The 26,012-nt window shown below is 40.6% G+C and overlaps 1 long non-coding RNA gene across 1 annotated transcript; it reads right to left on the bottom strand.

Annotated features, from left to right (window-relative positions):
* Positions 1–7,112: 7,112 nt before the first annotated feature.
* LOC130882226 (uncharacterized) lies at positions 7,113–25,337 on the bottom strand. Its single transcript, XR_009057822.1, has 3 exons — positions 25,231–25,337; positions 9,750–9,904; positions 7,113–7,231 (listed from the first exon to the last, which is right to left on the bottom strand). It is a non-coding gene; the product is annotated as an uncharacterized LOC130882226 (long non-coding RNA).
* Positions 25,338–26,012: the final 675 nt, after the last annotated feature.

Genomic DNA, 26,012 nt, shown 5'->3' with positions numbered 1-26,012 from the left:
TGCGGTAGCAGGAGCAAGTACAAGAGATTGCACACAGTGGTGTGCCAGGAGGCAGGTCAGGTCTGAGTCAAGGTACAGTCTGTATGTGACTTTGAAAGACTTGCTTGTGGTTACTTACTTCTTCCAGCTAGGTACCCACCTCCTAAAGACCCCAGAGCCTCCCAAAGTAGTAACAACAGCAGGCAGGGAAACATGTCCTCAAGATAAACTACAGTTGGCAAGAGAACAGTTTAAATTTGAGCCATAACACAGAGGAAGCGTAGGATCCCTTGTGTGTGTGCCTGTTCTAATTGCCTCACAGCAGGTGCCTAGAACCTTCTAGGTAGACAGATTCCCCAAAGCTCTGTGCCTGTTCTGTGAGCCCTGCTCACCTCCTCAAGGAGTCGATGGTGAACAACTGAAATGACATGTTTTCCTCACACTGTCGTGGCTCTTTGCCTTGATGAGCTGATATCTCCACTGAGCAGGAAGAGAACAATGACTGAGGAGCATGTTCTGTCTGAGCACCAAATGGGAAACTTACTATCTGTAATCATTACCAAATGATCTCCAAGCTCTCCCAAATATAAAACCTTTACAGTCTCTTTCTCTACTGATGGTGAGGGGCAGTGTTGTCTGACACATTACTTTCCATTATTTCTTTATGTTCTCATTCTTGAACAAACTCCTCTTCCTCCTCTTCCTCCTTCTCATCTTTTCTCTTCTTCCTCCTCCTCCTTCCCATTTCCCTCCTTCTCTTTCTTGTCCTCCCTCTCTTCCCTACCGTTCACAGGTTTGGTGCCGACAGAACTGGCTACTATAAGTCATCACCAGCAAAGGGAAATGTATTTTTCTTTCTGTAATGTCAAAATGGCTAATCCTGAAACCTTCACAGTTGGAGCCCATGGTTATTTTCCTTGGGACTTATACTAGTCTTCTGAAAAATTCTCAGCCTCTGCAATAGTTCTGAGTAATTCTGGGTTCTGGACATTGTTCTAATACTCAGACAGCCTTCCTCGCACTGGTGATGGACTAGAAGTATAGGTTTTGTCGTGTTTTCTATGTTTCTTTAGTTTTTTGTTTGTTTGTGGTTGCTTGGTTGCTTGGTTGGTTGGCTGATTGGCTGGTTGGTTTTTCAAAACAGAATTTCTCTGTAGCTTTGGAGCCTGTCCTTTTACTAACTCTGTATCCACCTGTCTCAACCTCCCAAGTGCTGGGATTAAAAGTGTGCGCCATCACCGCCTGGCTAAGGTTTTAAATGCAGTATAACAAGCAAAGTCCTCCGTTGCTCTAGACGAGCCTTCCATGCATTATCCTGCTTGATTTTCTTCATAATGCAGCGGTGCAGGCAGGACAAGCCCTCTGTTACTCCTAATTTTGATTTAAGGATCAAAATCAGAGAGATTAAATGACTCAGTACCCAGAACGAACATATTTCAGGATTGACCATCTCTCCAATAACTCAACAAATTATTTAATCTCCTTCATGGAAGTATTGCCATATATAAATAGAGCCTCTTTAATAACCATCAGGAGTCACCAATGAATAGAGTCAGACAGCTTGGCTGAGATCGCACTGATTAAAGACCATATTTAATGGTCCCTTCAACTGTGTCCAAACAGCTTTTCCCCAAGGTAGCAGAATGGTATATATCTAAAGTGTTCTCTTTAAATGAACTAGTTTGTTATAATTTATACCTAACTCATGGGCTTTTCTTGCCTCATCAGGTAGGAATCAGATAAATGAAAGAAATTAGTAAATTCATTTTACACACGGTTCCAAGTCTATAGGTTCAGATAAGGACCTATTTTACTCCAGACTTTCCCACAAGGGAGATGGTTTGGGGGTCACTGCTTTCCTTTCTACCCATTTGCCTTTTATCACCATGGTTGAAATGCCTGCAAGCATGTCTTGTCAAACTCACCCTAAATACGCAAGCACGCTGCCACCAGGAGACAATCGCTCTTTAACCCTTTGTAGGAAATGAGGAGCTCCTGTGGGCAGCCCATTGCTGAGCTGTCTTTTCACTCCTTGACCCCGGACTTGTCTGAAACACTGTCAAGTAGAAACCATGGGTTTTACTTTAGTCTCAGCATTCCTCTGGTGCAAGGTCAAAATAGTAAAAGCGTGTCCTGAAAGAGCCTTCAATTTAGGATGAGAAATTGTGTTCCCACTGCTTGTGGTGAGCTATCCAGCTGAGCTCTGTGTGGGTGGACAGGGGAAGCTCAGCAGCAGAGGAGCAGCAGTGAGCAGGGATCAGTAAAGAAGTAAGCGTTTGTTCCCATGGAGAGCTGAGATGATGAGGGCAGGAGAAGAACACCCCATCTTTCTTTGCTCTTGACAGGCATTCCTCAAATCATTTGCCAAAAGGACAGAGCAAAGGTTTCAAACACGTCTTTCAGGTTGAAGTGACATGGAACTCATTATCAGATTAGAGACTGAGAGCCACTGGGTGATTGCTGCTGGGCAGGCCTCCCACATCCCTGCATCACTTTTCCTGTGGCTGTCCACCCACTCAGCTGCAAAGCAGGGCCGTTCATCAAGTGCCTCGGGACATTCACGAAACCGCACTACTCAGAAATTTTTTAAGTCCATTTTGTCAGCCTTGTCCTCACATCAAACACTCTGACCATCCTTTCTGCTCCTTTAAATCCTCTTTGTTCCTTGCTTGTATGATTCTATATTCTCACCTGACAAATACCTCCAACATTTCACTCAGACCTTCTCTGACTAATGTCTAACCATTCTTGAAAGAGCTCTCCTGCACTGTGTCCCCAGCACACACACACACACACACACACACACACACAGAGAGAGAGAGAGAGAGAGAGAGAGAGACACACACACGGGTGATTTTTGTCTGGCAAATCCAGAATCTTCAGGGGAAAACAGCAAGATACAAATCTAGGGAAGAACTGATATTTCATCTCAAGGCTAAAGGCAATGTGGGGATTTCAGGGAACCCCAGTCTTCTCTCTGATCCTGTGTGTTTCAAACTCACCGTGAGTGCATGACCATGCATGGAAGCGTCTTTTAAAGGGCTCTCTCTCAGTAAATAGGGAAATAACATGTGTAGCACATCACTGACACCTTTTCTTCAATTCCTGATCTAAAGGCAATCTACTTTACTTAAAATTTATTGGCTTATATGTTACTTTCACCTGAAGAGAAACAAGCAAACTCCAGGTAGACACATAGTAACATTGAAACTAATATTGGCATAATATTTAGCTACAGTGGCCCAGTTAAATAGAAGGATGAAATCAACTATCACAGGCCCCGAGGTTCTACATCCTCAAAGAAAAGCGAAAGGGAAAAGCAAAAGACATCCCTGTCCAGAAACTGCAGCTCAAATCATCTCAGATCCTGACTAAACGGGTGATGAGGAATTAAGTGTCCCCTTGCATCCTCCAGAACCAAATGTGCTCCTTCCATAAGGAGAGGTGAAAGTATCTGAGGCCTTAAGACTCCGCTACAATTTTTCCTACGTAGAGTCTAAAACACACCAAAATAACTAGGCTTTTAAGATGCAGAAAACAATGATCCAAAACTAAGGGAAATATCAAACAATACAAATAGTATTTGTATTGGATAGTAGATTTGTATTAAATATGGTCAAGGGAATAAAATGAAAAAAATAAGGATTTTGGAGGAATCTAAAAAGCTTTAAAAGAATCAAATAAAACAAGGGCGAAAATATAATATCTAAAATTAAGATCTCACTAAATAGCTTTAACATCAAACTAAAAAAGAAAGAAAAAACATTGGAAATGAGAAGCCAAGGCTCTAAATTCTGTTGTAACCAAACTGAAGCACGGAGGAAAATAATAAAAATTCAGAACACAGCATAAGAGATAAACAAAGCCTGGCGAAAAGACTTATTATTTGTGAAAGTCACTGTGTCAAAGCAAGAGAATTTAGAAAGGTCAGGGGTCAGCCAAACATCTTAAGAACTGACTTAATGAGTCCAATGAACCCCAAGCGCAATACAAGAAAGAAGAGTATAAGAGGCAGATCATGGTAAAACATCTGAAAGCAAGAGGAGACGTTTATAAGAGTTGCAAGAGGACTTACTTCTCTCACAGGTACCATTAAGATACACGGCTTACAAACCAAAGAAGCCAAAATACAGGGGATTGCTTCCTTTAAAATGCTGAGAAAAATAATCACCCTAACTCAGAATCCAGTAGATACTCAGGGAAATTATCCTTTAAAGCTAAAGGGAAATGAACGTTGCCAGAGGAATCCAGTTTGTCAAGAAGTCCTGCACTAAGAAGAGGTGCTACCAAGTATGTGGAAAGGGGGAGTGAGAGTGGTATGTGTACATGTGTGCACGCGTGTGCAGTAGATACACCTGTGCATTCCCATGCTGAAGCCACGTGTCTAGAGGAGAACACCTGTCTTCCTCCATAGCTCTTCCTGAGATAAGGTCTCTTATTGAGCCCCAAGCTCACTGACTGGGCTCAGCTGGATAGTCAGCAAGCTCCTAGGATCCTCCTATCTCTGTCTGCTCCCCACTCCAATGTGGGGGTTACAGACACGGGCAGCCATGCCAGGCTTTTTTTTAAAAAAATAGGGACCCTGGGGATTGAAACCTAGGTCTTCATTCTTGCATGGTAAGCACTGCTACCTGCTGAGTCATCTTCTCAGCTCCTGAGGGTATTTTTAAGCAGAAAAAAAAAAATGGTCTCATATGAAAACCTAGGAATACAAATAGGAATGAGCAATGCAAGGCTAAATGTGGGGAAATATAAAGTATTCTAAGTATATAAAGCCATAGCAATAATGTCCCCCATGGTTTAAAACAGAGAATCATGGTGAATGCCAGAAGAGCAGGTCTGGGTTTCAACATTAGTTTATGTAGGGTCACAGTGTTCTAAGGCAGTGCTACTAAAAGCTCCACTCCACAGCAAAATAAGAAGCTTGCTCCAAAATTTAATTCCATACACTACTTCCTTAATTTAGAAAGTTATCATTTGGGCTGGGGGTGTAGCTCAATTGCAGAGTATATGTTTAGCATATATAAGATCTTGAGCTGAACACGCACGCACGCACACACACACACACAGAGGTATCATTTGCAAAAATGTCAGCTGAAATAAACAGTATGCCTGGTGATGTAGTTGATTTCAGTTCTGTTTCAAGCTTCTGAAATCATTAAGTGGAAACTGCGCATAGAACAGCTGCTCCTTCCACGAACCACGCTTTGAGGGATGCTATTCTGAGATTCGCTTTACTTAGCATGAGGGGAAAATACTAATACATATTAGACTTTGATACTTCAGGATACATAATCTAATCCTTAGGATAAATAATAGAAGAACAGGGAGATAATGTTGAACTTGGGATCAGAGAAAATAATCCAAAGGCAAAGAAAGAAGAGATTTCAAAAAGAACAAAGACTATGTGAGACAAATGAAAAATACTCAGAGGTAGGTGAAGGCCCACCAACAATTTCCTTCTATGTAAACAAACACAGTATTTGTTGTTAAAAAAAAAAAGAGATATTTTGCACTGGGTATTTAAATACATACTTAAGAATACATACATATATATGGGTGTACATAAAGATTAAAGAGATTTATTTAAATATATAAGATTGAAGATAAGAGGATAGAAGATGCTAAGAAAATACGAACCAAAACAGGCTATATTAGCCATATAACTAACACATAATTAAGACTTTAAAAAAAGAACATTATATCTGGGCGATGGTGGAACACGCCTTTAATGCCAGCACTCAAGAGGCAGAGGCAGGCAAACTCTGTGAGTTTGAGGCCAGCTTATAAGAGCTAGTTCCAGGACAGGCACCAATGCTACACAGAGAAACCCTGTCTCGAAAAATCCAAAGGGAGAGGGAGAACGTTACTAGACTTGAAGAACCTAACAATAAAAATATGAATAGCGGATTCTGTGCTAAATTTAGAACTGTGTCAGATTTACTTGAACCCCTTACAATTGCTTCTAAACATACAGAGCCAAAGAAACAGAACTGAGAGCTGGGCATGGTGGCACCTCTATAATCCCAGCACTCAAGAGGCAGATGGGGAAACACCCCAAGTTTGAGGCCAGTCTAGTCTATATAGCAAGTTCCAGGCCACATAGGGCTATATAGTGAGACTGTGTAAACAAAACCCCGAAAATACTCATATTCACAACTATAATAGGAAGTTTCAATATGTTTGTCTCATAGCTAGAACAAATAGTCACAAAAATTAGAAGGGCTGCCAGCATGGTTCATGCCTTTAATCCCAGCACTCAAAAAAAAAAAAAAAAAAAATCAGTAGGACCAAAGACGTAAAAAAAAAAAATTAACAGATTCCCATGATTGAGAATATATGTGTGTGTGTGTGTGTATGACATCACACTTAATGACTGCAGAATATATATTATTTTTAAGAAGTCTCAGAACATTTACAAAAGCTATAATATTTGGAGCTGTGAAGGAATTCTCAAAATTTTTGGAAAGAGCAGAATCATAACAGAGTAGATTCTTCCATCCCCATGGTTGTAAGTCAGATAAATACAAAATGAAATCCTTATGTTTTAATATTATGAATTAAATGCAAATATCAGTAAGCCAAGAAGTTATGTCATTATATATATATGTGTGTGTGTATGTATGTATGTATAAACTTTCATGTAAGCGTATATGCAAATATATTCCACATTTAGCCTGAAATGTCTATTCCTAAATACACAACAAAAATGAAGAAAGATTTAAAAAATCAGTTGGCTAAGTAACCATTTTGAGACTGTATGACAAAACTTTTTGGGGAGATGCAACACACACATCTCCTCTCCCCAGACAGGGAGCCCAAAACAGACCAAAGTATGGATACCACTGAAGTCCAATTTAATGAACCAATGAGTTTTTATTGGGGTTACTTCCAGGAATATGGGTGAGAGATTATTACAAAAGCAGAAATGTCTCAAAGACAGCAGCATCACCAAAGCCCACCACAGCAAGGGTGACCTCTCACAAAGCTGGAAACCAGGAGCATAACCCACAGCCAACAGACGGCTCGGCGGGTTGGAGAGTATCCTTTCCAGGTGCTTCAATAGGTTTAGGAGAGGTCTAAACCTCTCTGGGTCACTGGGCTGGGTTCTGCTTCTTCCGGGCTGTGCTCTGGTCTCAGAATCTTCTTTGCAGCTTGGCTTCTCTGAGAGGGAGAAGCCTAGTGAAGACGCTGTTTCAGAGGTTTTCTGAAGCTGTTTTGGGTTGTTTATCTCCCTGCTTGAAGAGTTTTCCTGCAGAATGAAAGGTTGAATTCTCAGAGAAAACTATTATACAATAATAAATAAAAAGTAAACAGAACATTGATCCCAAGTATATAATAATGGTAAAAGTATGTTTTGTTTGCTTGTTTTTAAAAAAATAAATAAATAAAAAGCAGCTATTTTACAATTTGTGGCCTTGTTGGACTAGGTATGACCTTTTTGGAGGAAGTGGGTCACTGTGGAGGTGGGCTTTGAGGTCTCGCATATGCCCAAGCCACACCAAGTGACATGATCTCCTACTGTCTTCGGATCAAGATATAGAACTCTCAGCTCCTTCTCCAGCACCATGTCTGCCTGCACACTGCCATGCTCCCACCATGATGACAATGGACTAAACCTCTGAAACTGTAAGCCAGGTCCAATTAAATGTTTTCCTTTATAAGAGTTGCCATGGTCATGGTTTCTCATCACAGCAACATAAACCATGATTAAGACAATACATGAAAAAAAGGAAAATTAAATGTAAAAATAATTCCCTGTTTAAGGATCTTTTCTTAAACAGACAGCTTTTCTACAAATTCTGTAAGAGTTCCCAAGAACAAGATCATGATCATCCCATTTCCTTTTCTCTCTCCTAAAAGAATGTTCAGCAAACATTCAATAAATTATTGTTGAAATAGAGCAAATAAATAAATGAATACTTCATATATGCCATGAATCTAAGAGCAGGCATAGCTTTCTAGTAGATTTCTTTTAGCAGTCTTTTTATTTTTCCTTAAGAGTCTCACGTAGCCCGAAATGGCCTGTCTTTAACTCCTGATCCTCCTGCCTCCACCTTCCAAGTCAAGTGGATTATGGAAATGGGCCATCATGCCCAGTATACGTTCATACTTTAACCAACCATTGCTACTAATTGGGACCAGAAGCAGTTGCATTCATATAACCTTAAGCTTCCCAGATTTTGGGAACCTAGTAAATGCATACTGTCTCCCTCAAATCCTTGCAATTAATTCTAACTCAAGAAAAAAAAAAACCTTGTCTATTGACTCAGGTGTTTGCTATACATGGGGCTTATGGAAAGTCATGGCAAAGAGGCAGAAAAGCTACTAAAAGTAATGTATCAGAAGTGAAATGCTTTTATTCAGTTAAGAAATACAATTTTTCTTACTGAGCAGACTTCAAAGTCAAGCAAAAAACTCCGTTTTCATGGTAGGCAAATAAGGTTCCTAAAATAAAATGTGCAGCCAGTGATATTTATTTACAAGGGCCCTGTGACCACCTTCTAAGAAATGCTAGGTGATGGTGATTTCAAAGCCACCCACCCAACCAGAGTAATCGCTTTGTTAAAAGACTGGCTTCATGTGATGAGCCTAGCAAGGTGGCCTTTATAACTTTTTCTAATCATCAGCTCCGGGGTGAATCAAATTTAATTTGGCTATGCCTTCACATCTTGTTTTCTTCATCTGCAAAAGCTATCTATTAATCCTATATGAAAATAGACTCTATAGAGACTTCATGCTCGTAATGTACTTTAATGACAAGGTTATCTCCCTCATTTACCCAGAAAAAAAGAAGAAGAAATAAAATGTCCTTTTTTTAATTGGTTGAAAGCCATGGCCAACTTTTGTACTATGACTGGAACCAAGTCAATGTGAGTGTATTAGAATATTAATATTTTTTGTACTAGACTAATGTAAACAAAAGAGTAGTAAAAGCCTGCCTTGTAGGTGAGGAACGTTCACTGCCTGTGTCCCTGCTTGAAGAAGGCAGAGGAGTCCAGACGAGTTACAGATGGTAAGAGCATTAGAAAAGGCACCTAAGGACTCTAGAGATGAAAGAAAAGGGCAAAGTGTTGTGGGATTCCCCTCTGTATGTTGTGAAAATGATTGCTTAATTAATAAAGAAACTGGCTTGGCCTGATAGCGTAGAGTAGAGCTAGGCAGGAAAAGCTAAACTGAATGCTGGGAGAAAGAGGTGGAGTGACAGCGTAGAGTAGAACGAGGCAGGAAAAGCTAAACTGAATGCTGGGAGAAAGAGGTGGAGTAAAAGAGAAGCCCTGTAGCCCTGACAGAGACAGTCACCAGAACTTTACCCAGTAAGCCACAGCCACGTAGCAATACACAGATTACTGGAAATGGGTTGAATTAAGATATAAGAGTTAGCCATTAAGAAGCTAGAGCTAATGGGCCAAGCAGTGATTTAATTAATACAGTTTCTATATGATTATTTCAGGATTCTGGGCAGCCAGGCTGAATAAGCAGTGTCCAACAACAGCAAAGGGGCTTTGTCCTTTTGTAGTCTTAAATTCAAATCCCAGCTCTGTCATATGTAGCTGTGAAACTCTAGACAAGAACTGAACTCTTGTTCAGCCCCCATTTCTCCACTTACCAAAAGAGAATAAGTACCATCTCCAAAGTGTCTGTGAGACATAATATAGTATCTATAGAAATCATCTAGCCCACGATAGTAACCCGTACTCATTCACTGGAATCTTCCATAATAAAAAATGAAGAAAAGAACCGTGGAGAGGGATCAGTGGGTAGAGTACCTGCTGTGCAGGGGTGAGGACCCGAGTGTAGATCTCCGACACTCTCAATGAAAACTAGGAGCAGAGCACCCCTGCAGCTCCAGGGCTATGAGGGAAAGAGCAGATCCCAGCGGTTGCTGGCCCACCAGGCTCACTGGAACAGTGAACTCCAGATACTGTGAAAACAATAGGAAAAATATCCTGAGTGGAACTGTGGTCTCTGTGCACATGCACAGGCGAGTGGGAACACACGTCTACCCATACACAGTGAAGAAAAGAGAAGGAAGAATGAACCAAGTACATTCCTAAACATTAATGGCCCTTCTCGGGGATTTTTAATACATTCAGGGAACCTGAAAACTATCGTAGAGAAATGAGCTCAACAGATGTATGGCTGGTCCCCGGGACTTTGTATCCTCTTCCCCAAAGAGCATCATCTAATAAACCAAATGTTATCAGCCATGTATCACAATGAAAATAACTTTTGGAACCCTGTGGGGAAAGACAGAAAAGAGGAGTGGGTAAAGGGGGAAGGAAGAGAGAAAAGCTAACAGACTTCATCTGAATGAGTTTGCTTCCAGAAGAAAAAAAAAAAACAGCATGGGGCTATCTTTTTTACTGTTTATCCCACACAAGGGTGGAGACTATGTCTGCTTTATCAACTTCCATATGCCCAGGAGGTAACATACTCTCTAAACTCATAGATATTTAAGAAGTAATTATTGAAAGCAAAAATGAGTAAGTGAATGCAGGCTGCTTGAATCTTTGGAGTCATGGCTATTCAGTCTATAACCAAGAACTTAGGAACACAAAGAACGTTTAAGCATTGACTCTGAGAACCAGCAGCCAGACTTCCAGGTGTAAGTGACCCTGGTTGTACCCAGAGTCACCACTTCACCATCCCCCTGGCACCACAACGCGTTGTTTTTGCTTCTCAAGTCCATGATTTGTGGCTCCTGTGAAGCGGCCTCAAACCTCAGGTCTCACTCTGTCTGCGTTTTCCACTGTCTCACAGTACAGCTGCTGGGGCTAGGCATTAAAATTTGGTAAGGCCTGTTTAGAGATTGCACTGCATAGGAAAGAAAAATCAAAAGCAGAGCTGAGCAATTGAGAATCCATCAATACCGTGTCTGCTCTCATTACTAGGGGGTGCTTAATCTTATTATTCAATTTCAAGAATGAGCAGGAGGCGTGTGGTAAAATTCAATACAGACAATATATACAGCAGCAGAGAGGGTGAGGGGAAGCTACCAGCCGATGGTGCCCTGTCTCAGTTACCAATCTCAACAGTTTGCTTATCAATAAGTATGACTACTTAATCAAAACAGTCCAAGACTATTGATTTTTATCAGCATTTTTAACCTATGGCAAACAGCTTAAATATCCCATCAAATATAGAAAGGTGACATGAACTTTTTGGTTGAGTCTCGGGGATTTGTGTAAAACATCTGCAAAGCCTTGAGTTCAAGATGTATAACCAAAAAAAAAATCTTCTCCCTTAAAATGTTGTAGATTTATGTTTGGAACTTTCTTCTTAAGCAGTTTTCATAACCACAGATGTGAGATTAGACGTTAATTGTATAGGGGCTACAGAGAGATGCCTCACTGTTGAAGAGCGACTGTTACTCTTTTGAGAACCAGAGTTTGGTTCCTAGCACCCACATCAGGAACCTCACAACCACCTGCAACTCCAGTTCCAGGGGGGTCTCACGTTCTCTTCTGACCACACATGTGTACCGCAAACATGTACACATACCCACAGAGACAGACACATATGAGGACACACACCAAGAAATAATAAAACAACTCACGGAGTTGATAGAGCTTATGAGCATGGTTGAGCATGCCTGACTGGATATACAGCGACCATATATACACTGTTTCTCCATCTTTACCTTTCTTCCGAGGCAAGATTTCCTTCTTAAACTAATGAGGATTATGAAGAGCAATCTCATCTCCTGAGTAGCGGCCAGCTATCAAAAGTGAAGTAATTTAAGGGTGGTAATTACATTACAAGAGTTTATACATCATTTGTTCATCGTGCAGGAAAAAATATATAGTCTATTACCGCTGTTATTAAACCCCAAAGACTCACTGTATGAGAGCATAAAGATCAACCACTTGTTTGGGTAATTAACTCACTCTTTCCCATAACTTCCATCCAGCCTCCATTTGATTCTCTTTCTCATAGGTGACCACAAGATAGTGGGAAGGGGCTACTGAAAGGTGATGCAAATTATTAGCCAAAAGTAATAATCATTTTGTAATCACATTAATGTCTAATTTACTGCCAGTAGATCATTAAAGTGCCAATTATACATCCCTGCTTTAATGTATTCATAAAAACAACCATGCATTTATTGCCTTTATAATTCCTGAGATAATTATACAACGGTCTGAAGGTATATTTCTTCAGTGACTCAGCCAAGTTCACAATCACACTGAAGTCTCCTATAGTTAGAAAATTAACGTACCAGAACTGACTCATTAGGGCTAAAACTAATTATTCTCTGCTACGGCCTATGAAGGTCCACAGCAACATTCCATAGTATGCAGTTGGAAGGAAGACTTTGCCACTCTGTTAAGCTGTGAGAGTGTTGGGACTTCGGACTGGAAAAGCCATTGAGTGCTCAGAGTTTGATGGGTTGATCTGCAGATAGAAACTCAGGCAATGGAGCCTGGGAAGTATCAGAGGTGAGTGGAGACTCTATTGGGTCTTGTATGAAATATTTTAGATTAAGAATGTGGTTGTTGGTCAGTTGAAGCCGAAGAATCAGCTGTGATTAGCAAGAGACAAACATACTCGACACAAAGACTTCTGGGAAGTGAATTATCAGGGTCAGCCCACAAAGGCTGCGGTCTAACGCACACCAAGGCTGCATCTAAAGGTGGCAGATGAACTTGGTAATGCATCGGAGTTTCTCACGGGATACTGCTGTTGGGATCATAAAATTTGCAAGATTCAGGATGTCATGGAAAGAAGCTGAGACATGGCACCATGTATGTAGCAGGGTCAGACCCGCAAAGGCCATTAGTGAAGGTGCAAACCCATTAGTTGAAGTGGAGACCCAGAATACCGGAGGTGCCAGAACCATAAAAAATCTGCCAAAGACGGTGGTAGCGCCATCAAAGACAGTGGTGGCGCCATCAAAGACAGTGGTAGGTATAGAGTGAAGCTGGCCCAAGCCTGTGAGACAAGCTGTGTGTGCTGCAGAGGGCAGAACTGGAGACAAAGGGTCCACACAAAGCCCTTGCAGTCCCCAAAGATCATGAATGTTAGACACAGCTACCAGGATTTCATTTATACTGATGAATTCTGGTTGCTCTAATTTGATTGTTCCTGTGCCCTAGTTCTTCTCTTTTGGAATATTTAAGTTTTTATTTGTTTGGTTGGTTTTGTTTGTTTGTTTAGTTTTTTATTTTACAGGAACTCAGGGTTAAAAAACTGGATATTTTAAAGATATGTTGTAGTTTTAAAGCATTGATATTTTTAAAAACTGAGGGGCTTTAAAAGTTGTATTGTATTTCATATGATGATATTAACAAGAGATATTGGATACAAACAAAGAATGAGAAGTTATGGTTTATAGTGATGTGTTTGTGTTTTTGAAGTTGGCCAAGTGGTTACGCTAGATAGTTTTTATTGTCAACTTTACCCAAACTAGCATCATCTAGGAAGAGGAAGCCTCAAGCGGAGAGTTGCCTCCATTCGATTGGCCTGTGAGTATCTGTGGGGCATTTTCTTGATTGTTGTTGATTGTTACAGAAGGGTTCATCCCGCTGTGTCACTTCTCGGCAGGTGGTTCTGGGTGGTATAAGAAAGTTGATTGAATACTATCCAAAGTTGACTGCGTACTATCCAAAAGAGTAAGCCAGTAAACGAAACTCCCTCATGATTTCTTCCTTAGTTCCTGCCTGAGCTCCTACCTTGATGCCCTCAATGATAGATTAGACCTGGAAATGTAAGATGAAATGGACCCTTTCCTCCCGTAAGTTGCTTTATCACAGGAACCAAAACCAAATTAGGCTATAAGTCTATTCTGTTTTCTCCATTCTTCCCCAGGTGGGAATCACACAGAAAGAAAATTTTGCTAAGGAACAAGAAGGTGATTTCCAGGTTGGTTAATAGGTTACACATTCTCCAAAGAAAAACAGCAAGAAGCAGCATTTCTAGGCTACCAAAGAGTAATACTCATCACAGTGCATCTCATCCCTTGGGGTTAGATTGAGGCTTCTCTGCAGTCTAAAGAAGCATCCCAGTGGGGCTGAAGGTATAGAGAGAGAGAGAGAGAGAAAACAACCCATACTACATTCTGTTTTTATAAATAAAGCTTTATTGACACACAGCCATACCCACTTGTTCATTTATTATCTATGTCAGTTCTCCCCCCTTTATTAGAAAGTTTAATAGCTCCATATATATATGGAATTGAAATTGAATTGGTTTCAATATATATATGGTTTCAATTCAATTGAATCATCTTTTCTTATGAAAGTATGATACTACATGTCTTTTTTGTTGCCTCATCTCTAAACTTGCCATGTTAAAACTGAAGCAATGATATATCAAGCTTCATGTATCACAGGAGAAAGACATTCTGGTATGTTGCAGCTTCAATCTTTCTTCAGGAAGGATTCTGCTCAAGGTCCTTCTCCACTGCCACAGTCCTGCGATGCTCCTATAATTGTTTCTTATATTGTTCTAGAACAGCATTGGCACACAGAACAACCCATACTACATTCTGTTTTTATAAATAAAGCTTTATTGGCACACAGCCACACCCACTTACTCATTTATTATCTATGTCAACTCTCCCCTCTTTATTAGAAAGTTGAATAGCTCCAACAAAGCCTAAAATACTTAGTGTCTTACCCATTTAATTAGAAAAGGTTGCCAAGGACTTTTGTAGCCTCTATACAGCAGGCATGCATGGGGAATAGTTTAGCAGCCTGGGACACTAGTGGCTTTGAGTTCTGAACATCCCCTCAGTTCTAATAATGCACTCGGCAGCCTAGCCCCTTTATCTTCATGCACTATGTACACAACTCTCTCCAAACAATGCACCTCAGAACCCCTCAGACACTACTGCACCAGGCAACATGTACACCTCTCTCTGAATACCAGTGTAAGTTTCTCTGGCCCTAACAACATCAAATTTAGGTAATTTTTCTTCAAACCTATTCCCAATGTATCTGTTTACAAAGAATAGAAATGCTGATCTGGCCAGAGCTGGGTTTGGGTGCACGAACATTAAAAAAACCTACATCCCAAGTGAGATTTTTTGGGTGGATCTCCAATTACCATCTTATACCTATGCATAACTTAGCATACGTCTGTTTAAAGTCAATGGCATTATGGTAAGAGGCATGAACAGTAAGGAAAATTAATATATGGCTTAACTATCATTCAAAATAGAGACCCACCCAAATTATCTTACTAGCCTGCCTTCTTTTCTTTAGACACCATAAAAAGAGACTCCAGGCCACAATCTGTGGCTCTTGGGTCCCCTCATTCAGGTGGTCCACCACCAACCTTGACAGCAGGTCCCTCTTTAATCTCTGCTATTGCTCCATTCCAAATAAAGTTCCTTTGCTATTTGACAAATCTGTGTGAGCCCTCACTTCAACCTCTGGAATAAGAACCTAGAATACTGGCCCATACCCTGATCACCGAAAACATTTCTGTTTGACTTTTGTATTATTTGTTTGGTTATTAATTTAACTTATTAGAAACTCCTCTTCTCCACAAAAATGGCATTTATATTATTTTTCTTGTCTCTTTTGTTTGCTTTGTGGACACAGTGTCTTCCTGTATATCCCAGGATGGCCTGGAACTCACTATGTAAACCAGACTTGTCTCAAACCTGCAGTGATCCTCCATCCTCAGCCTCCTAGGATTATGGGTGTACGACCCCATCACACTCAGCCAATTCTTACCTTGTTTAAATATCTTTCTTTCCTCTCTCTGAACTATTTCTAAATTATAGTGTTTCTAAATTATAGTGTCTCAGTTGAATGTGACAGTAATCTCAGAATTGAGGAGACTGAGGCAGGAGGATTCTGAATTCAAAGTTGACCTGGGATACATAATAAAATTCTCAGTCAAAAAAATACCAAATAAATGAAACACTTTTAAGCTACTGAAATTTAACTCATGGCAATATTTCATGCATATTCTCCCAGGTGACTCTGCGAAAAATTTCCCTCAGAGAAACTCACAAAATACTTTATAATAATTTTTTGTTCTATAGCCTGAGGAGTCACTACCTAACTGGGCCTAAAATGTGCATAAAATATATTTTATAAAAATGGATGCCATATACCAAGTCATTTTTAAAAACACAGAAATAGATTTGAAAAGGCCAAAACCCTTCCCCATGCAGAAACTTCCAGCCTAAAAGGGAGACTGTCAGCTGCTTAAAGACACAGCTGCGCAAGTGGTGTTCTCTTTAACAGACACATCTATGGTGGCCCGACAAGACTGTTACCAACTTCACAGTTGAACTCATTTGCATCTCATGACGAACCTGTGAGGTCAAATCTGACTTTGTTTCCCTTTTGTAGGTATAGAAACTGAATGGGATATGAATCAAGCATAAGACTGTAGTAAAGCCTTAGTCATAAGATCCAAGTAAACCATTATTGAGAAGCAGAACTAAGCGGAGCAGTGGTGGTGCATACCTTTAACTGCGGTGCTCTGGAGGCAGAGACAGGTGGATCTCTGAGTCTGAGGACAGCCTGGTCTACAGAGTGAGTTCCAGGACAGCCTAGGCTACACAGGGAAACACACACACATACACACACACACACATACACACAACCAAGAAGGAAGAGGAGGAGGAGGAGGAAGAGGAAGAAAAGAAAAAGAAGAAGAAGAAGAAGAAGAAGAAGAAGAAGAAGAAGAAGAAGAAGAAGAAGAAGAAGAAGAAGAAGAAGAAGAAAATGTTGAGAGTGTCCTAAAGAAAAGTGAAGGGAGAAGTGTGAGCATCGCTGTAATCACTGTATTAATTACCTCAGGTTGTCCTTAAAAACACCACAGATTAGCCCATTCAGACAAAAGCAATGTGCTTGCTCATGCTTTTGGAGCCTAGAAAATGCAAGACCCGGGATAGCCGGGCTAAACTCTAGGTGACCCCTCTTTCTGGCCTGTAGACAACTACCTTCTCATTGTGCTCTCAGTTTTTAAAAATGTTTACTTTTTTTTTCCAGGCATGTGTTCATTCAGAGAAAGAAATTTCTCTCCTTCTTCCTCTTTGTAAAATTTAGGATTCCACCCTCATGGCCTCACTTAACCTTAAATAACTCCTAAAAGTTCAGCTTCTGAATACAACCTTATTGGAGGTTAAGGCTTTCATCTAAAAATTTGGGGGAGAACAGTGGTCAGTTCATAACGCCAACATGGACAGAGAGTTGAGGTCCAGGAGGTTGTCCAAAGACTAGTACACAAGGAAACGAAACTGACTAGGAAGGCACTCCCTGCTGTGGGGTGGCCACTGATCATGGACTCTGTGGTGTAAGTAAGTTTACAAGTTTAACTGTTTGCTACTCTGTGTGATCCCAGGGAAGGGTGGCATTTCTGCGAAAACCAGAAGTAGCAATGGGAACACAAGACTGATGGGAGAAGGCTAGTTATAGAAACAATCCCCTAATAAATGGCACTGTCAAGATTCAGAAAGAATTAAAACAATATCCATAAACTGCTAACATCATCTCAAACATAAAAATCATAAGGAGCATACAATAAAACTATCATAATTAATAAGCAAGTTCCACAGTCATAAAATATAAGTTCAATATACAAAAGATTATATTTATATATACGAGCAATGAACAATCCAAAATTGAAATTAAGAAACTATATCCAAAAGACACCTAAGGTCATGCTCAACCTCCTTAGCGATAAGGGAAATGCAAATTAAAACAACTTTGAGATACCATCTTACACCTGTCAGAATGGCTAAAATCAAAAACACCGATGATAGCCTTTGCTGGAGAGGTTGTGGAGAAAGAGGCACACTCATTCATTGCTGGTGGGAACGCAAACTTGTGCAACCACTTTGGAAATCAGTGTGGCGATTTCTCAGGAAATTTGGGATCAACCTACCCCAAGATCCAGTAATACCACTCTTGGGAATATACCCAAGAGATGCCACATCAAATGACAAAAGTATCTGTTCAACTATGTTCATAGCAGCATTGTTTGTAATAGCCAAAACCTGGAAACAACCTAGATGCCCTTCAATGGAGGAATGGATGAAGAAAGTGTGGAATATATACATATTAGAGTACTACTCAGCAGTAAAAAACAATGACTTCTCGAATTTTGCGTGCAAATGGATGGAAATAGAAAACACTATCCTGAGCGAGGTATCCCAGACCCAAAAAGAGGAACATGGGATGTACTCACTCATAATCGGTTTCTAGCCATAAATAAAAGACATTAAGCATATAATGTGTGATCCTATAGAAGTTAAATAAGAAAGTGAACCCAAAGAAAATCATATAGTCATCCGCATGGAGAGGGGGAAGTAGACAAGATTGCAGGGCAAAAACTGGGAACTTGCGGGTGAGGTGGCATGGGGCAAAGGGGAAATGGGATGAGAAATATGAGAAGGGGAGGATGGGAGGAGCTCGGGGGATTGGGATGGTTGGGATATAGGAAGGATGGATACGGGAGCAGCGAAGTATATATCCTATCTAAGGGAGCCATCTTAGGGTTGGCAAGAGACTTGACTCTTGAGGGGTTCGCAGGTGTCCAGGAATATGTCCCCAGCTGGTACCTTGGGCAACTAAGGAGAGGGAACCTGAAATGACCCTATCCTATACTGATGAATATCTTGCATATCACCTTAGAACCTTCATCTGGCGATGGATCGAGGTAGAGACAGAGTCTCAATTTGGAGCAACGGTCTGAGCTCTTAAGGTCCAAATGAGGAGCAGAAGGAGGGAGAACATGAGCAAAAAATCAGGACCACGAGGGATGCACCCACCCACTGTGACAGTGGAACTGATTTATTGGGAGCCCACCAAGGCCAGCTGGTCTGGGACTGAATAAGCATGGGTTGATTCCGGACTCTCTGAGCATGGAGGTCAATGAAGACTGATGAGAAGCCAAGGACAATGGCACTAGGTTTCGGTCCTAATACATGAACTGGCTTTGTGGGAGCTTAGCCGGTTTGGACGCTCACCTTTCTGGACGTAGATAGAAGGACCTTGGTCTTCCCGCAGGGCAGGGAATTTGGACTGCTCTCTAGTATCGAGAGGGAGGGGGAATGGAGTGGGGGGAGGAGAAGAGGAGTGGGGATAGGGGGAGGGAAGTGGGGGGAGGGGGCAATATTTGGGAGGAGGGGAGGGAAATGGGAAACGGGGAGCAGGTGGAAATTTTAATTAAAAAAGAATAAAAAAAAAATTAAAAAAAAAAAGAAACTATATCATCTCCATGCATCAGTGTGACTAAGATACTTAGTAAGAAGTCCAACAGAAATACAAGATGAGTCTGATGAAAATTATGCATTGCATGGAAACCCAAATACACTTATGGGAATTTCAGGATCCAATTGAAAAGTTTCAGTACCCGAGTGAGCACGAAGCAGAGAGCAGCTGCACTGACATGGCGGGAAAGATACTTTCTCTACCTGAATCAGCTTCACCCCAAGCTCAGAACCCATACCATGCCCCAGCTGGTGATCTATGCCCTAAGGAGAAGAAAGGGATAGTATGAATCCAGCAGTCCAGAGTTTGGGAGAGCTATGAGAAACACATGTTTCTATCTCTTTCCAGTCAGAGTACTCATGGAATGAGTGTGCATCAGATACCCTAGAGCTACTGAGAAAGAGAAAGAAGCAGGACTGTTTGCTGTGAACATCATGGCTCAGAGTGACAGAAAATCCCGTCAAAGCACAGATCCTTTCCTTGGGGAGACAAGGAGATCAGAACATGTGTCCTGTACTCTGAATTCTCAGCGTCTGTCTAGCATGAAAAAGGGCACTGATTGGAAGGCAGGATGCACTGAATATCTGGTGGCTCTTGAGGACAAAGAGTGGGGTGGCATGTTATTCTGTGACCAGAGAATGAAGACACAGTGCTAGAGAGAGATACTAGAGAGAGCAGGAGATTATAAGCCTCTCAAAAGGAAGCCACTAGAGAAATTACACAAAGAAGGTATGCCCCTTCCACGAGGATTTGGAAGTCTCTATTATCTCAAACCAAACTTATAGATAAGGTACTTCCCCTGGACAAAGCCACTCTGTCAAAACTATTGGAGAGAACTGCTTTTTCCTAATGCATAGATCCAAATACATCACTACAACACATATGAAGAAACAAGGAATTGTGGTCAAATTTTAAAAATGAATATATATATATACATATAAATGGGAATATATATACATATAAATACACACACACACACACACACACACACACACACACACACATATATATATATATATATATATATATATATATATATCCAGAAGCTGATTACTACCACTACTTTAAAGTGTTTCCCCAAAGATCATATGTAAAATTTTAATGATCAAATTTACATGCTAATGAAATTCAGGTGAAGATCTGAGAAGTAATTAGGATTAGATGAAGGCATGGGAATGGAATCCCTGTGACTGAATTGGTGCCTTTATAAGAGTAAAAGAGGTATGATCTACCTTGCTATCTCAGTCTCATCACGTGACTTTTACCAAACTGTGAGAACATACAGAAGTCATGTTATCTGTCTTGCAGCTTCACACCTGTGAGCCAAACAATCCTCAATTCATCACAAGCACCCCAGGCTCTGCTACCCATCACCATACAAAAAAAAAAAAAAGCCAAAAGAAAGGAATAGAAGCTGATTACCTAAGAATTGAAAATTGCTGCCATAAGATTCTTTATGAAGTCAAGAAAAGAATGAGCAAACAGAACAAAAATGACAAGATAGAAATAAAAACGAAAAAGTCTGGAGCTAAAAAACACAAGAGATGAAAAGTTTTCAAAGAAGGGTTTTGACAATAGGGGTGTTGAAGCATGGGAAATGTGACGGTAAGTCACGTCAGAGGAATGAAAAGATCAAGATAAGAAGAGGAAAGAAAGCCAGTGTGGCCTCCAGGGACACCATCGGACTCACCAGCACATGGTCTGTGGGAGTCTCCAGAGGAGAAGCAGCATCAGCAGGAAGTTACAGAAAAACAGTGGGAGGGAAGGAGACGGACACCCAAATCAAGAAACCTGGCGAGGTGGGATCAATGCAAGGAACTCACATAGAGACACAAATCCAATTGACAAAAGTCAGAGAAAAAATAATGAAAACAAAAAGAAAAAGGAATTTGTCATATGTAAGAGAACCCCTATAAGATTATTGGTGGATTTCTCAACAGAAGCCTAGTAGACTAGAATGGAGTTTGATAGTATATTCAAAGCAGTAAAATAATAAACCACCAACCAAAAATATGATAGTTAGCATTCCTCAGTATGAGTCACAGAGGCCAAACATAGGTGGCGAGCTCCTTTACCTGCTGAGCCATCTCACTGACCAATTCACTACAGATTTCATAACCTGAAAGCAAAGATAGGGAAAAAGAGATTTCATGCAAATGGCAACCAATAAGGAATAGGAGTGGCCAGGCTTATATCCAACAAAAGAGACTTTAAGCAAAAAATACAAAGAACCTTACAAAATTATATAAAAAAAAATCTATCCTCAGGAATATATGGTAACTACAAATGTATGTGTACCAAACTTCAGAGTATCCACACATGTATGAAGCAAACATTGGCAGATAAGAAAGAAACTGACTCCTAATCAAAATAATCTAATATCCCCCTCTCAAAAATATATGAAACATTCTGATAGAAATTAATAAGCAAACTAAACAACACCACATACCACCCATATCTTGTTAGCAGATACACTTTCCATCCAACAACAGCAAAATGGGCATATTTTTAAAAGCACACAGAAAGCTGCCCAGAATAAATCATGTTAGGCCACAAAACAAGTACTAAACTTAAGAAGCTTGAAATCATACCATGTACACTTCCCAAACACAGAGAAATGAAACTAGAATTTAAGGATGAAGGAAATCTAGGAAATTGACAAATGAGTGTAAATTAAAGTAACAGATACTTGAATAACTAATAGATTAAATAAGAAATCAAAAGCAAAAACCTAGGGCTGGTATAGACGGAAGTTTCTGTACCACTCGGTCCCATAGCCTTTCAGTTCAAAAGAAACACACAGAAGCTTATATTAATCATAAACTGTTTGGTCTATTAGCTCAAGCTTTTTATTAACTAGCTCATATAACTTAAATAAACCCATAATTTTTATCTATGTTTAGCCACAGGGTTTGGCACCTTTTCTCAGTAAGGCATTTTCATCTTGCTTCCTCTGCATCTGGCTGGTGACTGCCTCTCTGCCTTTTCTCTTCCCAGAATTCTTCTAGTCTGGTAGTCCCGCCTATACTTCCTGCCTGGCTACTGGTCAATCAGCATTTTATTAAACCAATACGAGTGACAAATCTGTACAGTGTACAAGAGTTTTCGCCCACAGCAGGCTGGAGAGATGCTTTAGTTGTTAAAACTTATGCTTGCAAGCACAAGAACTTAAGTTCAAACCCCAGAACCCACAACAGGAAAGGGAAAGAGGACAAAGGAAGGAAGAAAATTCACTCAGCTATAAGAAGGAAGTCTTGTCATATGGCATAATAGAGATAAATATTAAAGATGTTGTTAAGGTAAAGCAAGGCTGTCACAAAAGGACAAAGGCCACATGATTCCACTCCTATGGGGGTGTCTGGACTGACCTCACCCAGAGGCCCACAAAATAGAAAACCCAGTCTCTAAAGAGGACATAGCGTACAGAGTTTTATCCATGCATGACAAAATGCTCTAGAATCTACTAGGTAATATTTGTAATGATGTTATTCTGTTTACTTAAAAAGTTTCGAAAAGCTATGTCATATTAATGTTTCTTATCATAAGAAATAGACGTATAATCTTCCATGTATCTGCCAGAATTTGGTTCAACGATCCTTGCAAGAATGCTTGACTGCTCAAGTCCCTTCAATAAAATGGTGCAGTATTTATGGACAGCTTCTTCCTGTATACTCTATACCATCTCAGATTGTTTCCAACCTAATATATTGTAAATGTGATATAGCTGTCATATTGTTTTATTATGGGAACAAAACAAGAAAAAAATTGTATATACTTAGTAATTGTGTGTGTGTGTGTGTGTGAGAGAGAGAGAGAGAGAGAGAGAGAGAGAGAGCGTTGAAGAGAATATCCATGCAGCTTTGTACATGTTGGGTAAGCATTCTATCACTAAGGTGCACCCCCAGCCCACAGGTGCATTTTGAGAAGGGGGTGTGATTTAGTGTTGGGGTGCTTGCCCAGTATGCAGCAGTCCCTGGGTCTGAGTCCTTGCACAATATTCTTTGAGCCACAGTTGATTGACTACAAACGCAGAGCCTGTAGATCTGGAAAACCAGCTACATATTCACGTCTACCAGCATAGTCATAATTAAAACATAGGAAAAATAACAAGTATTGGAGAGGATGTATGGAAATTGACATGCATTGCCGACAGGAGTGTAAAATTGTTCAATTGATTTGTTAAAAATAGGCTGGCAATTCCTTAAGATGTCAAATAGAGGGTTACCGTAGAACCCTTGAAATATACTTCTAGATAAATATTCAAAAGAATTGAAAATGTATGTCCATACAAAATGTGTGCCTGAATGCTCAAAGCAATACATTTTTAATAGCCAAAATGATCACCAAGTAATGACTGGATAGAGGATGGTTTATGCACACAATGCTGTTACCAATGAAAGAGTTACATGCTGATACAGGCATGGAACCTTGAGAACATTATATTAAGTGAAAGAAGCCAAACACAAAGTGTCTCACAGTGTTATTGGTCTATTGATGTAAAAATCTAGAGTAAGCAAACATGGAGACAGAAAGTAGGATGGTAGTTTGGGAAAGACAGAAATACGAATGATTGTTAATGGGCACAGAGTTTATTTTAGGGGTGGCAAAAACACTCTGAAATTAGATCATAGTGGTGATTGCACAAATTTGAGACTATACTAAAAACCACTTAATGAACACTGAAAAAGATGAGCTTTATACATGAACAACATCTTATTTTTTATTTAAAAATATTATTTATTTTAATTTTATGCATATGTGTGTTTGGCATGTATGTGCCTGGTTGTCCAATGAGCTCAGAAGAGGTGTCATATTCCTTAGAACTAGTTACAGATAATTATGAGCTGCCATGTGGGTTCTGGGAACTGAACCTGAGTCCTCTGCAGGAGCAGCCAGAGCTCTCAACTCCTGAGCCATCTCTCCAGTTCCCTCCACTCAATATTTGAAAGATTCTCAGCAAATACAAACAGAAGAAGCACAGCCTAGAGAAGGAGGAAGAAAATCCCCAGGAAATAAGTTCACCACATTCCTAGAGAGACCCTAGCAAAAGAGTGCTATTTTTTCATTCAAGAGAACTACAGACAGTTGCTGAGGCATTCTCATATTTGAAGTATTACACCAAAATCCAAGGGCATCTAAGCTAGAGAATGGGTTTAGGCAGATCTGATTGAAAATAAAGGGAAAGAAACTTCTAAAAGCTGTTCTATTTGCAGATCTCTCTCTCTCTCTCTCTCTCTCTCTCTCTCTCTCTCTCTCTCTCTCTCTCTCTCTCTCTCTCTCCTCTCTCTCTATCTCAGGAGATATGTGCAGAATCCCCTGTCTCCCCAGTTGCCGAAACTCCTTCAATCTTCTAAGACTAGTGATGCACTCAGAAATAGCAGTCTGAGTGTGTAACCAGAGTTATCATCCCTCCCCAGAGATGTGCATAGTGGCATAGCTCTGGACAGATTGTGAAGTGAAGACAGAGGGGTTCCCTGGTCTAAGGCAGCTGTGACCTACCCCCTCCCCCACCAGCCTTCAGGACCTACAATGGGACTTGTAGTTGGTCCAAAGAAGTTGCAGGACACATGGTTGCCAATTTAATGCATACAGATGCAATTCTGCTGAATTTCACTCAGATGCAATCTGCAGACCCCATTGCTGTGGTATATAGTTGGTACCTCAAGCAAACAGGAAGGTGAGAAATTCTAGTCTAATTTGATCTTAATTCCATTCTCTAATCTATTCTTCTGTTTCTATACTTTTACCCCCTCACTTGCTTTTCTCTTTTCAATAAGATTTATTATCCAGTGTGTCAACATTTACAATGGAGGGAACTCCAGACTTAACAGAACACATTTTCCCTGGTGCCCCTGTCAATGTGCAGGCCAAACAACCTGACCTCCACTCGCCCTTCCAACAAAGTAAATACATCCCCACTGAGATGATGTTGGCCTACACAGGGATCGCATAAATGGTGCCTCCATGGCAGGAACATGGAATGAAGAACGGACAAATGATGAGAGTTTCTGGCAGTGGGGCTTCTACGTAAGAATATTCCCCACAAACTTTCCTCCAGGCAGAAACTGACCTTGCTGTTGAGCAATGAGCAGGGGTTGTAATTACTGCCCATCCTCGCCTCTCCAGCAGTTGTTTTCATCTGCTCACTGACTGAATGGTCTCTGGGTTCAAGCTGGGAAACTGGAAAGAGAAAAAAGAGGCCACATGGAAGAAATATTTGGTGCTAAACTTGGGAGAACAGTCAAGAGCTTCTGGGACTTGAGATGTTCCTCTTTCTGAAAGGAGGTAGGTCACAGAGGGGGAGGAGTTAAAAAGACACAGGGCAAATGCCTTAGACACAGAGGACTACAGACATCAAGGCCGGGGGACAGAAGCAGCAATTGTGGAAAGCATCAGAGAGCATCTGGAAGGCATATTCCATAGCCACCCAAGCCCAGGTGGGAAGCTTCACTCCATTTGTGTAGAAGGTTCTAGATCAAGGACAGAACCTAAGAATCCCCCCTTCTCCTTCCCCACCTCTAAAAGATAACAGTAGAAAGGGGTTAACACCTACTTCTGCTTTACAAGCAGGGAGAAAAAACATTTTCATTTCCCAGAAGGTTGCAATGGCTGTTCTTGGTTGTTCAAGTTGACCACATGTGGAATTAACTAAAACTCAAAAAATGGCTGGGTATACCTGTTGGGGGACTTTTGCTTAATCATCTGAAGTGGGAAGATCCTCTTCTAATTTGCATCTTTAAGGTGGGAAGGCACAGTTTTAATCCAGATCTTTGAGGTGGGAAGACTCACCCTAATGCCCAGGCCATTCCAAATTAGCTCTTTCTACCTCCAACTTCCAGACTCGGATGTAAG

The sequence above is a fragment of the Chionomys nivalis genome, chromosome 10, assembly GCF_950005125.1.
Source record: "Chionomys nivalis chromosome 10, mChiNiv1.1, whole genome shotgun sequence".
Lineage (NCBI taxonomy): Eukaryota > Metazoa > Chordata > Mammalia > Rodentia > Cricetidae > Chionomys > Chionomys nivalis.
The sequence above is the reverse complement of the archived record's forward strand: the minus strand, read 5'-3'. Positions and strand labels throughout refer to the sequence as shown.